We start from the raw sequence: 14,931 nt of genomic DNA on the forward strand, positions 1-14,931 counted from the left end.
TTGGGGGATAAAGCACTGATATTAATGAATAATTTTGTTTATATATGTACATCTATGAACTACTTAAATGCATTGTGATTATATTCTTTTACGCACATCTTAAAACATATACAAAAATATAATTTTTTGTGTTATTCTTTTTTTTATTATGTTAATCACCATACACTACATCATTAGTTTTTGATGTAGTGTTCCATGATTCATTGTTTGTGTATAACACCCAGTGCTCCATGCAGTTTGTGCCCTCCTTAATACCCATCACCAGGCTAACCCATCCTCCCACCCCTCTCCCCTCTGGAACCCTCAGTTTGTTTCTCAGAGTCTATAGTTTTTTAAAAGATGAGGTAGACAAATAAATATAACTTGAAGCCCTGATCTTTTCTTCTTCCCTACTCTGGGGCATGTGCTCTCTGAGTCTCTTGGACTCCTCTGCAGAGGTTCCCAAACTTAGATCCACCTTTCCTATAGCTATGCAAATAAAACCAAAAATCAATATCATCATCCCGGAAGAAACTTTTCAGAGTCTTCTTGTCCCACTTCTTGTTTTTCAGGCACACTTACAACATTATTTCTAAGGTGAGCATTATTCTGTATAGTTCCCAAATTTCTAATTTTCTAAATCAGAACTTGCTCAATAAGGTGTGGGAGTAGAGTTACCCCAAATAACTGGAAAAATGTATAAGCGGGTTATGTCAGCCTGTGAGTCATGCCCCTCTTTATGTCATTCTCTCCCCATGGAATCACATGTTCACTTGAGAACTGGTGGTGCCCAGGACGTGGGAAAAATGTGTCTCTGTCCAGGATCCCCGTTCTGTGGTCTGAGTCACATGCCTACGGAACCTTGGGAAGGTGAGGCAGACATGTGAGACCAAGGTATAATCTACGCGTAGGAGCAACTCCATTTGGTTAATCTCTGGCAGCTCCTGTAGAGCCACTTCTGATTCACAGTTAGACTGAATAGAAGGGCACATTCACTTTTTCTCCCATGGAATTTGTAACCACCCTGAGAGCAGCCTGTTCAGCTGAGGAGAGGGTAGGACTTTTATTTAAATCAACTTTGGGAGCCAGAGGGGAAACTCGTACGTGTCTGATATTTCCATTTGCTAACGATGTGTCCAGGCCTGGTTACCACGGCTTCTGAGAGTTTTCATCCCGATGCCAGGCAAGACCGGCTTCCTTTCAGAAGGCTTCCTCTGTTCGCAGATGGTTTTTGCTCAACATCTTCCCGTTCACCGAGGCTGTTCACTCCTACTTGTCCAGGGAGATATTTTTATTTTTTTGATTCCACATTTTTTAGTATGGCTCAGAAGATTTTCCAGCATTTTCACAGACATTATTTCACTTGATTGATCCCCATAATCCTCCAGGCAGAGAGAGTAGGTTGTTGGTGTCCCAATTCTATGGATAAAGAAGCAGTCCCTCCAAGAGGTGGAATGACTTCTAATAAACAGCTGAGCTAGGAGAACATTGGTCCTGTGACTCCTATCCCAAAGGATAAGAAAAATTATAGCGCAGGAAGTACCTTTTGTTATAGCATTAAGCGTAGCCAGATTAATTCTAATGTATTTATATTTCCGCTGGATATGTTGCAATTCATCTATTGCTGTCTGGAGCTCATTTCGGTAGAGCCCAGCTATTCCCGATATAAATGCCTTGGCTGTATTCGTATCCCCCTCCCTGCAGAACTAATTACCCCAGTGCTAGGGAATTGATTATGAGAAAATAAAGTGTGTACTGACATTGTAAGCCCCCCTTTAAATGAAACTCTTGAAGTCGTGCTGCCTTTCAGAAATGTGTTCTTCACTACAGAAAACGTTTGGTTGCCTTGTAGAGAGCCTGTGGAACTGTACACCATCCCTCTCACCACAGGGTGTCACGAAGATAAAATTGGCAGCTTAAGAGAGAAGCCAGCTAAGTGAGATGTGTCCGCCAACAACCAGCTTAAAACATTCTTGGATCGTTTTGCTCTGCCTTATCGGGCAGTTTTTGCTTGGGGAAAGTGAAGGATTTTCCCTTTTGCTTCCTAAGCATGATTTCTCTGGCTCTGGCTGTTTTCATATTCGTCTCTGCGCCTGGATCTGCCTCTTTACATTTTGCCTCTTTTTCTGTATCCGCTCTCTGTTCCCTGTCTTCATCTCTTTCTTTCTCTCTATATTTCTGGGTTTTGTTTGTTTCTTTCTCATTGTCTGTCACCTTAATTTTCTATAAGCATGTCATATCACTAATAGGTTAAAGAGTCTTAAAAATGATGGAGGATGTGCGGGTGATCTGGCTGCCACATCTGTCACCCCATTGATCGCCAGGGTTGATTCGGCTGATCTGGCTGGCTAGGCGGGTGTCCCCTTCCTCCCTCACCACTCCATGTGCGTCCCTCCCGAAGCTGCGCGCTCGGTCGAAGAGGACGACCTTCCCCGATAGAGGAGGACCGTTCTTCGGTCAAGGGTATACGAGTAGCTGCGCTCCCCTGCTAGAACCTCCAAACAAGCTCTCTCAAGGTCCATTTGTAGGAGAACGTAGGGTAGTCAAGCTTCCAAGACTCCAGACACATCCAAATGAGGTGCTGCACGTGGCAGTCTGCCTTTAAAAGAATGAGGGAAATTTAGAACAGCTTCCTTTAAGAATTTTTGGATCATTCTGTATGTGTGTGTCTGTGTTTGACTGAAATTTATTTATTTATGGACATATTTCCTTATCCTAATCCCTAAATGTAAAACTGAAATACGTGTGTCTTGCTCACAGTACCTCTCCTGCATTAGTGCCCTGACGCATCTCTTTCCCAATTACTCTGCAATTCTAGATCAGATACACGTGCATACATAGTATTAGAATTTTACACAAATAGGCTTTCTGAAGTGTGCCTGCAGAGTAGAAGGACACCAGCAGGTGGCAGTCTCACCCAGTAGAAGAGTTGAGAATGGTTTCATTGTGGTTTTTCTTTAAGACAGTTTGCTTATTTTTGAATGAACTATTGAAGAACCAAAGTTAGGTTCTTGTTTGTTTTTAAGCAAATTCTGAGGTGGTTTAAAGAGAAAGTAGATCATCCCAGCCCTGTCCCACCACTTCCCCAAAATGGTGTATGGATTGTTCTCTCGTTAAACACAGCTATTGGATTGAGATACAATCTCACTATTGTCTGGGCATCTGAGTGTCATTTAAATTTTATTTTCTCTTGCCAGGTGATTGATTCATGATAGAGAACAGAGCTCCGATAGCGTGTTTCTTTGGCTATGTATGGCAGCATCCTAACGCCTGGAATTTTGGACTTAGTTATCATCGGCACTGACCACACACCCTCCCATCCCATTTTCAGATGAGGAAACAAGAGCTCTAGAAAGAATTTGTTCAAAGACGCACAGCTGTGGGGAAGAGGGTCCACGTTAGGACTAAAATCAAGAGCCAGAGTAGCTGGGTCTTCAACAAGCTTGAATGATAAGCCGTTATTCAAGTCTGGAGCTAATGGCAATACTGTTGACCTTGGGACTCTCTGGAGTCCAGGCTCTGCTCTCCACGGCGTTGCCATGTTCAGTTTGAGGGGAAAACAGCAACATCAGGCTGGAGAGGGCTGTCAAAACATGCTCTTGTTCACAAGTGATTATGTTCAGTGTAATCCTCATAGCAACGTAGCAGAATGCCTGCCGGGAGCAGGATGATACAGATGATTCTGCCAGAGAAGGAGGGAAATCCTAGGGACAGCTTGGCAGAGGAGGGGTTGTTCTGCACATCAGTTTGCCGAGTTGCTTCTCCTTAGAAGGCAGCAGGAGCAGCGCTCTTTGAGATGGGCCTGTGGAGACTGTTGTTTACATAATCAACCAGAAAGCCCTTCTCCGTGAGGGTGTGTAGCAGGGGGCTGCCTAGCAAGCCAGAAATCACTCTGGTTCGCTTTTGCTAGCTCCGGCAAGTGTTTGAAGATGAAGGACATCTGCCGGCCAACCCCTGCCATTTGCCGTGTGGTTCAGTGAACTGGACCAAACTGCAGGGCTCTGGGCCGAGGAACAGATGCTAACGGTAGTTTTTCCAAAGGAGAACGCTTGCCAACCCTGGCCAACGAAACTCGGCTTAACAAACGTGGGGACAAGCTCGAGGCAGGCCTCCCTAATAGTCACTTTGCCAGTTTTTTAAAAAGTGGTTTGTGAATGTTAAGTCATTTTTGTTTAAATATTTTTGTTAGATGGCATGGCTTCTATGAAGCAGAGGATGCAGGTGCTTTTGCTAGAGGTGACTAGAGAGGACTTTCTGGTCTAGCCAGTTAACACCAGCTTGGTAGACGTGGAGGTGCACCGCCCAGATCTTTCTTCAAGGAAGAGCTTGCCGCCCAGATGTGGGGAGTGCAGTGAGCAGCCAGCCAGCAGTTGTCTGATTCTTCTGTGTCTGCCTGAACTGTGGAGAGCTGCTTTGCCCTATGTCTCCCTCTGCTGCAAGCACTGAGTTGGGAGGGAGGTGAAAGCCCAGCCAGCCATCTCCATCCAACAAAGGCCACCTCTGATGGGCTCTACTTGCCAGAGCTCCCAGCTGGGTCAGCCAAGGCTTGTTGGGCCTTGTTGACCATTGAAGTTCCTCTTTTTCCTTTGCCGGATCCAGCTTTGTCCCCTACTCTTTAGGGGTGTTGATCCCAAATCCATCTCAGCATCTGTTTGGGGGAAACCCAATCGGGCAACAACCAACCTATCTTTTCAGCTTGGGAAACTTATGGCCCCATAAAGCGAATGCCTAAAAGTCTTTTGTGATAATTTAACTTTTTAATAATATTTACATAATACAGAAAGCATTACCCTTACAAAGTCTCAGAAAGGAAAAAAAAATCTAGTGCTAATACTATAAAAACAGTTATAAATTGACTCTCAACACAGCCCATTTGATAGCTTTTTGACAATGGGAGGAGATTTCTCGGTTCTTGATTTGCAAGCCGCCAAACATCACACTCTGAAGGATTTCACATGTGGTTCTTTATTAATGAATTGCCCTAAATGATTTCACATGTTTCTACTTGTGCTTTGGGCTCCATCAACCTTCCTAGTTAGTTTCTTTCTTTCTTTTTTTTAAAGATTTTATTTATTTATTTGATAGAGACACAGCGAGAGAGGGAACACAAGCCGGGGGAGTGGGAGAGGGAGAAGCAGGCTTCCAACTGAGCAGGGAGCCCGATGCGGGGCTCGATCCCCAGGACCCTGGGATCATGACCTGAGCCGAAGGCAGACGCTTAACAACTGAGCCAGCCAGGCGCCCCTAGCTAGTTTCAAAATACCAAAGCATTGCCTTACTCTTGTTGGGGGTTGGGGTGGGGGTGGGGGTGGGGCAATGTTTCCTCCCTTGGGATTTCCTGCAGAGTGGGGAGGGGGAGCAGGAGAAGGTGTGGACGGTGTCTCTAGGGCACCAGGCTGGACTCTATTGCCCTAGCCGCTTTGTCTCTAGAGATTGCTGGATTTTTACTTGACCCTTTAATTAACCAATTGGGTTGTTTGGGAATCTAATGGATTGAGTTAGGAAAAGAAAAAATCCAAAGGAATAAGTGGCCTCATTTTGAAAGTGCGGCACGGGTAATGATTGGAGGTCATGAGCAGCTGGTTCATGGTATTGGTAAATTTACTTTTGAGTTGATCGCATGCTACATGTAATTTAAGAAGTAATATACAAACACAACAAATTGGATTACACGAAACCTGAAAAATTTATAATTTAGAAGGTACAGAGGTAAAAAGCCATGATTCAGCCTGTCAGATTTAGAACTGTTTTTAATATGATACAGAGGGGTGATACCTTGGATCACACCGAGGCTGGATTTTGTGTTTGATAAGGCTAAGATTATATCTCATTCTTATCTATATTCCAGGAAGCGTTCTTATTAGAACCATCTCCTAGAAGAAAGCAAGTTATATTAAAAGAGATTGAAGCATGAGTCAGTTTTCAGTATTGCAGAATGATGAAAAATCATATATATGGATCTGGGAAAATTTGTGACAGAAGATATTTAAAAAAAAAAAAAGGTGAAAAAAGAAAACAGATGACCAGGAAGAGTTGATTTTCATTTCTGGGATTAAACCACTTCCATAATGATGTATACACACAGTTCTGTCACAAAAATGTGGTTTAGTTTTTCCTCAGTAAGTTGTTAAAGCTATTTGGCTTGCTCTGATTTGGTTCTTTTCAACTTGAACTAATAAGAACAAAGAAAAACAAGTTACATTCTTCTTACAACATAAAAATGTCTTCTTTTCCTCAGTGGTAATTTAAAGCATTCAAAAATATTTTCTCACAATGCCACTGATAGAATTGTCTCAGGTCTATACATTTTAAATTCTGATACTTTTCCAGTATGTTTAACCCTAAAATGGAAATTGTTGTGTTTAAACTGGGTGGTGTTGCTTTAGGTTTTCTCCAATTGGCAATGCCAGTGTTTCGTCTGTTGGACATCAGGTGCTCACAGCATCTCCTCAACACACTTAGCGGCTCCCACCGTGCCTTGGCCTGGTCCGTTCTACAAACATCAGAGAACACTTAGTCCCCACTGGCCTCTCTAGGACAAGTACTTTTCCCCCCTTTCTTATTTCACTTTTAGTTCTGCACCCTGTGCTTTCTTCCTTTATGCTGCCATTAGTGTTCCTCTTTGCTGGTCTTGCCTCTCTTTCTTCGTATTATTTCTAGGGTTTTATTTGCCTTTTTGTGCAAATGCTTTTTTTTTTCATTTTTGTCTACTGGAAAGACTTCTTATCACACTCACTTAAAAGTGTCGGTGGCACTTTTTAGAGGTCTTGATTGGACTTAATCCACATTTCAACTGCCAGTATTTTATTTAAAGAAGTATTATTGTTCAGCATTATGCTCTCTAAAAGATAGTAGGGCAGAGAAAAAGGACAAAAAATTGACCAATTTTTAAATCACAGGAAAATGTTCTTACTGGATCACCTGGGAGATATCCAGGGCAGTTTGGAGAAGTTTTTCTTCTCATTGTTTTTCTCTTTTCTTTTCTTTTCTTCTTCTTCTTCTTCTTCTTCTTCTTCTTCTTCTTCTTCTTCTTCTTCTTTTTTTTTTTAATGCTGAGTGTCAATATTTAGAAGCTTTGAGTTCCCATCAAGGATGTTCTCATTTTATCAAAAAACTTCAGTAAAGTATCTTAATTTTCTTTCTTAGATCTAATCACCCTGACGTCCAGAAGAGTCGTAAGCTATAAAGAGACTCAGTCCTCTGTATTTGCCACCTCCTTTAGAAGGCATTCATCAGAGATATTTGTGACTCTTCATAGCAGGGGAATATTGACAGTAAGAAAGAGAATAGCACCTGAGGGCCCAAAGGAGCAACATTAACCTGGGGCTTAATTGTCCACAATTTGAAATGGAAGAACAAAACTGAACGTCTGAATGTAGTATGTTGGAAAGATGACTAGTGCTCACGGGAGCATTGGGTCCTCTGGAGTTTGAATGAAGAGTTTCTGTGCCCCAGAGACACAGGAATTTTCATTTTCCTTCCATCAGGGCCAGTGGGATGGCTCCTTTCACTGACTGATTTTACTACCTCTGGTCATTGGACCTTTATCTTCTAAGTGAACATCCTAATCTCTTTTCCTTCTGTTCATTTTATCTACCTTTAGAGCCGACTGAGACTGAGAGATTAACATTTTTAATACATAAATGTTTGTTACCATGGTTTTCTCTTTTATCCTTTACATATCATGAAATCCACTGGGAAGTCATCAAACATTTCTTGAAGGCATATGGGTATGTACTTATGTATATGTGTGTTTATGTGTATATATATGTGTGTGTGTGTGTGTGTATTTTTTACTTATTTGGAAAGAATTTCCAACTTAGAGAAAAGTTACTTGAATAATAATAGTATGATAAATAGTTAACCCTTTCTTCACCTTCATCTCTGGCTAACATTTTATGCAATGTGCTTGATCATTTGTGCATGCTCTCTTCTCTCTTTCTGTCTGCACATATGCACATCCATACATAATACAAATACACACATACGTATATGAATATGTACATATACATTTATATAACAATGTGTGTATACACACATGCTATTTTATTTTACCTAAAGCATTTGAGAATCAGTTTCACACATCATGACCCTTTATCCCTAAATATGTCAGTATTTTTTAGGATAAGAGTATGCTTGGGCGCCTGGGTGGCTCAGTCAGTTAAATGTCTGCCTTTGGCTTGGGTCATGATCTCAGGGTCCTGGGATTGAGTCCCTCATCAGGCTCCCTGCTCAGCGGGGACTCTGCTCTCCCTCTGCCCCTCTCCTTCTGCCCCTACTCCCCCTTCCCCCCGCTCATGCTCTCTCTCTCTTGCTCTCTCTCTCTCAAAAAAAAAAAAAGAGTATGCTCTTACATAACCACAAGGCAGTTGTCAACTTTGGTAATATAACATTAATACTTTTCTCTAATTTGGATTTTAATTTTCCCATTGTCCCAGAAATATTCTTTATAGCTTCTTCCCCACCTCCCCCCACCCCCAGTACAGGATTCTGTCAGGGACAGGTATCGCATTTAGTTGTTAAGTCTCTTTAATCTCTGAAACACTTCCATAGGCTTTCTTTGTCTTTTAGGACATTGACAATTTTAAAGATAGATAGAGTCCTCCCACTTTTTAAACACAGGAGTCTCCTCATTTTGAGTTTGTGTGATGTTTCCTCTTGATGAGACTCGGTTACGCGTTCCCTACTCGGTTACACTCTGTGCTTCTCAGAGGTATGTCTGGAGACACGTGATGTCCATCCGCCCCTCAGGAGGGATGTCCACGTTCATCCCATGGTGAAAGCGCTGTCCAGCTTCTCTCTCTGCAGCTGCTATTTTCTCCCTTGCGACTAGTAAGCAGGTTGTGGACACTTGAAGATCATGCAGATATCCTGCTTGCCATTAAGTTTCCCTTGAGATTTAGCATCAATGAAGGATTCTTGCCTAAACTTTATTACAGTGGTTACACAGTGAAGGTGATCCCCCTCAGCACCCTCTGCACGTTTACCAGGCAGCACGTGATAGTCTACGTAACCAAGAACCCTCCCTTCTCCCGTATGTATGTGTGTGTGTGTGTATGTATGTATGATCTGTATGGACACATGGCTTCCTGGTTCCCAAATGGTCTATAATTATTAGTCTTATTTAGTTTTGAGCTCAGATTATTCCAGATTTGGCCAGAGTCCCATCAAGCTGGTTCACTGTGCCTTGGTCCTATTTCCATTATTCTTTGAAGCGCATCCTTATCTGCTGATGTAACAAAATGTTCCAGGCCCGTTTTGTAGTTCCAGGCTCACTCTTCTCCAGTCCTGCTTTCAGCCACTTCTCCGAGGACCACTGGTTCCTTTTGGTACAGAACGGTATTAGAAATCAAGATCTGTGCACTCGCTGTGCCCGTTGCTGCTGGGATATCTCTACTTCCAAGCCATGATTAGAAGCCTGGAGCTTTTAGCCTCATCCCTCTCTCCCCCTCCAGTCTCCAGAGAGGGCTGGAAAATGAATTAATGAGTGATCATGCCTCTGTGATGAAGCCTCCAGAAGAAGCCCTAAAGTACTGGGTTTGGGGAGCTTCTGGGTTGGGGAGCACATGTACCTGCTGGAAGGGTGGTGCCCGTTCCAAAGGGACAAAAGCTCCTGTGCTCAGGACTCTCCCACACCTTGCTCTATGTGTCTGTTCACCTGGCTGCTCTTCCGTATCTTTAAAAATACCTTTTGTGGTAAGTCAACAACAGTAAGTAAACTGTTTGCCTGAGTTCAGGGAGCTGCCCTAACACATCACTGGACCTTGGGGAAGGGGTTGTGGGGACCTCTGATTTGCAGCCAAATCAGACAGAGGCTGTGGGTAACCTGACAGCCCACTGCTTGTAGCTGGCACCAGAAGGGGCAGGGGCAGTCGTTTGGGACTTAGCCTTAGCCTCTGGGGCCTGCGCTAAGTCCAGGCAGTTAGTGTCGGGGTTGCTTGGCATGGAAAACCCACACCTCTGGCGTCAGAAGTGTTGGGAGTGTGGTAGTCGTGTGAGAGTGGACGGCAATAAGAAAGAGGCATTTTTTCCTATTCACGGATTGATTTGGGATTTATTCTTGTGTATGATATGAGAAATGGCTGTAATTTTCTCTTTTTCCAAACGGCTAATCGTTGTCCAGCATCATTTATAAAAAGGCCATCTCTGCTCCAGTAATTTGCAACATGGCCTGTATCATGTACTTGCTTCTACATGGAGTTAAGCCCTATCCTTTTTTTTTTTTTTTTTAAGATTTTATATTTATTTGACAGAGCAAGAGAGCACAAACAGGGGGAGCAGCAGAGGGAGAGGGAAAAGCAGGCTCCCCGCTGAGCAGGGAGCCCGATGTGGGGCTCGATCCCAGGACCCTGGGATCATGACCTGAGCTGAAGGCAGATACTTAACCACCTGAGCCACCCAGGCGCCTGAAACCCTATCCTCTTTTTTTTTTTTAGACACTATCTATGGCATAAAAATTTGGGTTAAGTAAGCCCTGTGAATTAAGTCTGTGGACCCTCTATAAGGGGGAGTTTAAAAATTAAATTTGCAACTTAAAGATTTTGATATTATCCTTAGGAGAGTGAATTAGGTGTCACAATTAAAGCAGTAGAATGGTCCGTGTTCCTACCATGAGTTCTCAAACTTTGTTAAAATGCACATTTCTGAGCTCTTTTGTTAATAGTCTTATATACAAGTTGAGGGTAGGGCCTTGATATGGTAACTGCTTAATACATGGGTGGATAGAGTAAGGGGTCATTAGATCACTTTCATTCAAAAGCACGGGCTTTGAGGAGAAGGACAGCCTACAGGTGACATGTATCCTGTGTAGCAACGTGTGTGACAGGTGACAGTGAAATTATTCTGATAATGACAAAAGGAAATTCAGGCTTTCCACTACATACAAAACAGGAGAGCTGTTCAGAAAGCTAGAAGTTTACCACTGAGGTCGTAAATGTGGTAAATGTGAAGTCAATCCACATTCATAATCTTTCCATCCTTTAGATTTTATTCCCACCTGCCTGGCCACAAGCTTTGGGCCTGTGATTCTCAGACCTTTTCAGTTGTACACATTATTCAGAAAGATCAGGACTCTCCGCATGACTTGTTTTTGTGTGAAAGCTTTAATTGGGCCACAGTGATAGAAAGGTTGCTCTGATTTTGTGAGGTTAGAAATGAGATTAAATAAATGAGTACACTTGTTAGAGTGTAATATTATGTATTTTATGATGGAAACATTAGCATTGCTTTATACACTGCCTCCTACCATCTGGAAAATTAGTAATTCTGAAATGTTCTGTCAAGGGACCTAAATGGTTGAGCATGGAAACGATAATTGATACAACTCTCTACTAAGCTTTGATTTTGTGCATTTGTCCATTTGTGTGTTAGAAAGTGTAAGAAACACTTGCTTCCATTTTCTGAGGCTGGTTCACTGAATCTCCTCATCCAGATTTCTTTTCCTCTGTCCATTCCTTTGTCTCACAGAATAGAGTCCATTGTGGTTCTAATCTCTGTTATGCATGTTCTTTATGAATAAAATTTCAGGCACACAGAGCGTACATGTGCACATTTTACTGCAAGATAGTGAAATCTCAGCGTGCAGGGACCTCATTCCCAATGTGATGTTATGGTTCCCACTCTTGCTGTTTTAAAATTTTATGTTAACCTGGCATTCTGGATGGGGGGTTTTCTTCTTTACTATGAGTCATATGGTATATAACAGACATAGGACAGCTAAATTAGACAGTTGGTAAAGATGTGAATATCTGCCCTCTGGCCTTTCCTGCTTCTCATCTGTATTTTATAACAAAAAACTAATGAGGATTTCACTTCGGTGAAATATGCCTTCTAAGTGATGCTTGCAGATAACACATTTACCAATTAGCATTTGGGATTTTGATTAAACCATTTTTGCAAGTGATTCCACTTTAGTGCTGTTAAAGAGTGTATTTTGAAAGGAAAAATATGTTTTGGTATTGAGTACTTTGAGGTCCCTCTGAAATTTAACAAAATCCATGCAAATTGTAATGTGGCCTTTTAATGCGGAAATGAACCCTTTTGATCTCAGCACTTACTACCATATGATACATATCTTGCCATATAAGGTACATATCTTAAGGTACGAAATAAGGTACATATCTTGCCAATCAAATCTCAAAGTTAGGCTGACCCTCTTGAAGTCTACCCTTTTATTGGCTTATTTGCCCTAATTGGATACATTGTCTCCTTTTTTCCATTCCATTGCCCCATTGTTTAACTTATGCTTTAATCACATCTCTATCGATAACCGCATTTATCTGATTACTCATCTTCTATGAGGATTCCTGGCATTTGGCTCATTTTTCTTCATTTAGCCTCCTTATTTTTGAAATCTCTATATCTCACTTGTCAACAACCTCTGATTATCTCAAAGGTACCTTGGATTATCCTGACTCATCCTTTGATTTCAGATGAGGACCCTGTTATTTCAAGATGCAGGTGATTTGAAGACAGAAAATGGAGCTAGTGGTAATGTCCTCCCCCATTCAGACTGTTTGAATCATGCTTTTTACTCATCTTACTACTCTCCTAGAAAAACTATTTAATATTTTTACCACTTATGTTTTTCTAATATTGTACTTGAGTCACACTGCCTTAGTCATAGTTTAACAAGTTGTTGGGAATTGTTTTAAACAGAACAAAGAAAATCCAACTCCATTTGGGTTAGCTTTCATTTGCAAATATTATTTGAAATTTGAGCTAAAAATTGTATAACTTAGAATGAAAGTCTTGATAAAATAAGAAAGTTGGCATATTAAAAATTTCCCCTTTTCAAGTGTATTTTATTCAAGTGTAAGTATCTTTTATAAAAACTCCATGTTCAGTGACTCTAGAGTAACAATGGAGGTGTTTTTATTCATTATATTCTGCTGGGAAAAAGGTGGTTAAAGTTATTGTATGGATTTTTCCCTTACTCTTTTGCCCCATTGTTTTATTCATTTATCATTTATTCATTTTTTAGTCCGGTGGAGCTAATTCTTTGCTTTATATACAAATGCCCTGGTTCTTAAAGTCTGTTCATTTTCTGTTGGAATAAAATACCTTTTCAATTTAATGACTAACTTTGGGTGAACATGCATTTGTTAGGAGAACAAGTAATTATAATTTAATTCATTATGTGTAGTTTTCCCCTCTAAGATTCTTTATTAATTCACATATGGAATCATATCTTTTATTCACCTCGACCAGAACAGATCTCTTCTCTTAGAATAATGCTCTTTCCTTCAGTAAATGCTGCCATTCTTTAAAGTGCTTTAGCTTAGAATTAAACAAAATAAAACAGTGCTTTTTTTTTTTTTTAACAAGAAGTCCAGACATTATTGGATGGCAGAGTTAGTTCAATGATTCAATGATATCAGGTCTGACACCTCTACAATTCTCTTAGCCTTATCCTTATAGTCATAAGATGGCTGCCATCAATCCAGCATCATATCTACCTTTAGGGCAGGAGGAAAGGGAAAGTACCTGCCTTTAGCTTATAATTTAAGGAATAGATACGAAATTATTCTCAGAAGGATCTGTAAACTTAAAATAGAAGTGTTGTAACTTTTCTATTTGGAATAATATTTTACCTTTCAAATTGGTTATCTGAAAGTCTATAAAATATATCTTTATTACATTATTATTATTTTTTTTGTTCTTTATTACATTATTATTTAGCATACATTCTTTTAAGAAATACTCTGCACCAATTATGTGCCAGATAGCATTTTTAAAGTTGAGACCACAAACTCTAATCAAACAGAGATTTTTGCCTCCAAGGACCTTCTGGGATCAACAGGAAGAAATGCAAAAAGACAGCCACACAGTACTGTGTGACTTACAAACTGTAGAGCGTAGCCCTGCAAAGCGTCAGGTTGGTGTGGAGTTGCTAACTGATACCTGGAACAGACGGCCTTGAACTGAGATCTGGAGCATGGAGATAAGCAAACCGATAAAAGTGCGGGGAGCGTATGGAGGCTATCCAGGCATCAGGACTGGCATGTGCAAAGGCCTGGCAGCGACAGACCACATCTATTACTCAGGAACTACGAAGTCATTCTCTGTGGCTGAGTCAGAGGCATGAGGGGTGGAAATTTAGGCCAACACTTCCTTCAGGACTTTGGTCTTCATCCTATGCTTGGTAATTATACGGTAGTCCTTTACTTTGACATGATTCTAGTTCCTCAGGACTCAGTTTTGGTTCCACTATCCCAAAACCTATGGGGCTAGCAAGTCAAATATTTTCTTATGTTAACATCGCTATTCAATGGAAGCTACACATCGGTGATCTGCTGGCCTAATCTGACCTGTAGATGTGGCTAGTGGTGTTTGTGTGTTTTTTTCTTTTCCTGTACAGCATAAAAAATTGAATTAGTTTCCAACATTTGAAAATCGGGAGATTCCACTGAAGAATCCAGTCTCTCTTGAAAGCTCAGAAGATCTGGAAATAGTGGGTCTGCATTCTCAGAACAGCAGCCAGAGGCTGTATGGGAGTAAGGGCTGGAGGTGTCTAGTTCACCACGGTCCTCATTTCTCATTGTTTTACAGCATTCCCCTTGAGTAATTTAAGGTCGGTTGGTTCCTGAAGGCATTTATATTTGCTCCCTCTCATATAGTACATATATCATGTGTCGGTAAACTTGTACACTAGCAATTCTTATCAAGGTACAGTGACGTAATTCTGTTTCCACCGACACAAACTGACTTCTTGGTCAATGAGTTGACACTGGCCACCAGCCTGCTTGAGTGAACAATAATGGTACAACACCTTAGTATTATGAATCTTGTTTCTAATTATCCTATGCAATTTTTGTGCCTTGCAAAATTATTGCTCTCTGATAGACATTAAAATCTAAAAAATACCTCAATAGGTTATGACAAAGGAACGTAATAAAGCCATGGGTCTTGAGGCATGATGTCTAGTTGGCTTTTGCTAACCTATTTAATCTC

General features: G+C 41.1%; 1 long non-coding RNA gene across 1 annotated transcript in view; it reads left to right on the forward strand.

The window, feature by feature from the left end:
• Nucleotides 1-12,523, forward strand: part of LOC135365486 (uncharacterized) — a 45,600-nt gene extending 33,077 nt beyond the window's left edge. The window contains exon 2 of the long non-coding RNA XR_010413423.1: nt 12,411-12,523. This is a non-coding gene — a long non-coding RNA (uncharacterized LOC135365486). The remainder of the gene's footprint in view (nt 1-12,410) is intronic.
• Nucleotides 12,524-14,931: the final 2,408 nt, after the last annotated feature.

The sequence above is a fragment of the Mirounga angustirostris genome, unplaced genomic scaffold, assembly GCF_029215605.1.
Source record: "Mirounga angustirostris isolate CCGP_5_RB_7025 unplaced genomic scaffold, mMirAng1.0.hap1 SCAF_8, whole genome shotgun sequence".
In the NCBI taxonomy this organism is placed as follows: Eukaryota; Metazoa; Chordata; class Mammalia; order Carnivora; family Phocidae; genus Mirounga; species Mirounga angustirostris.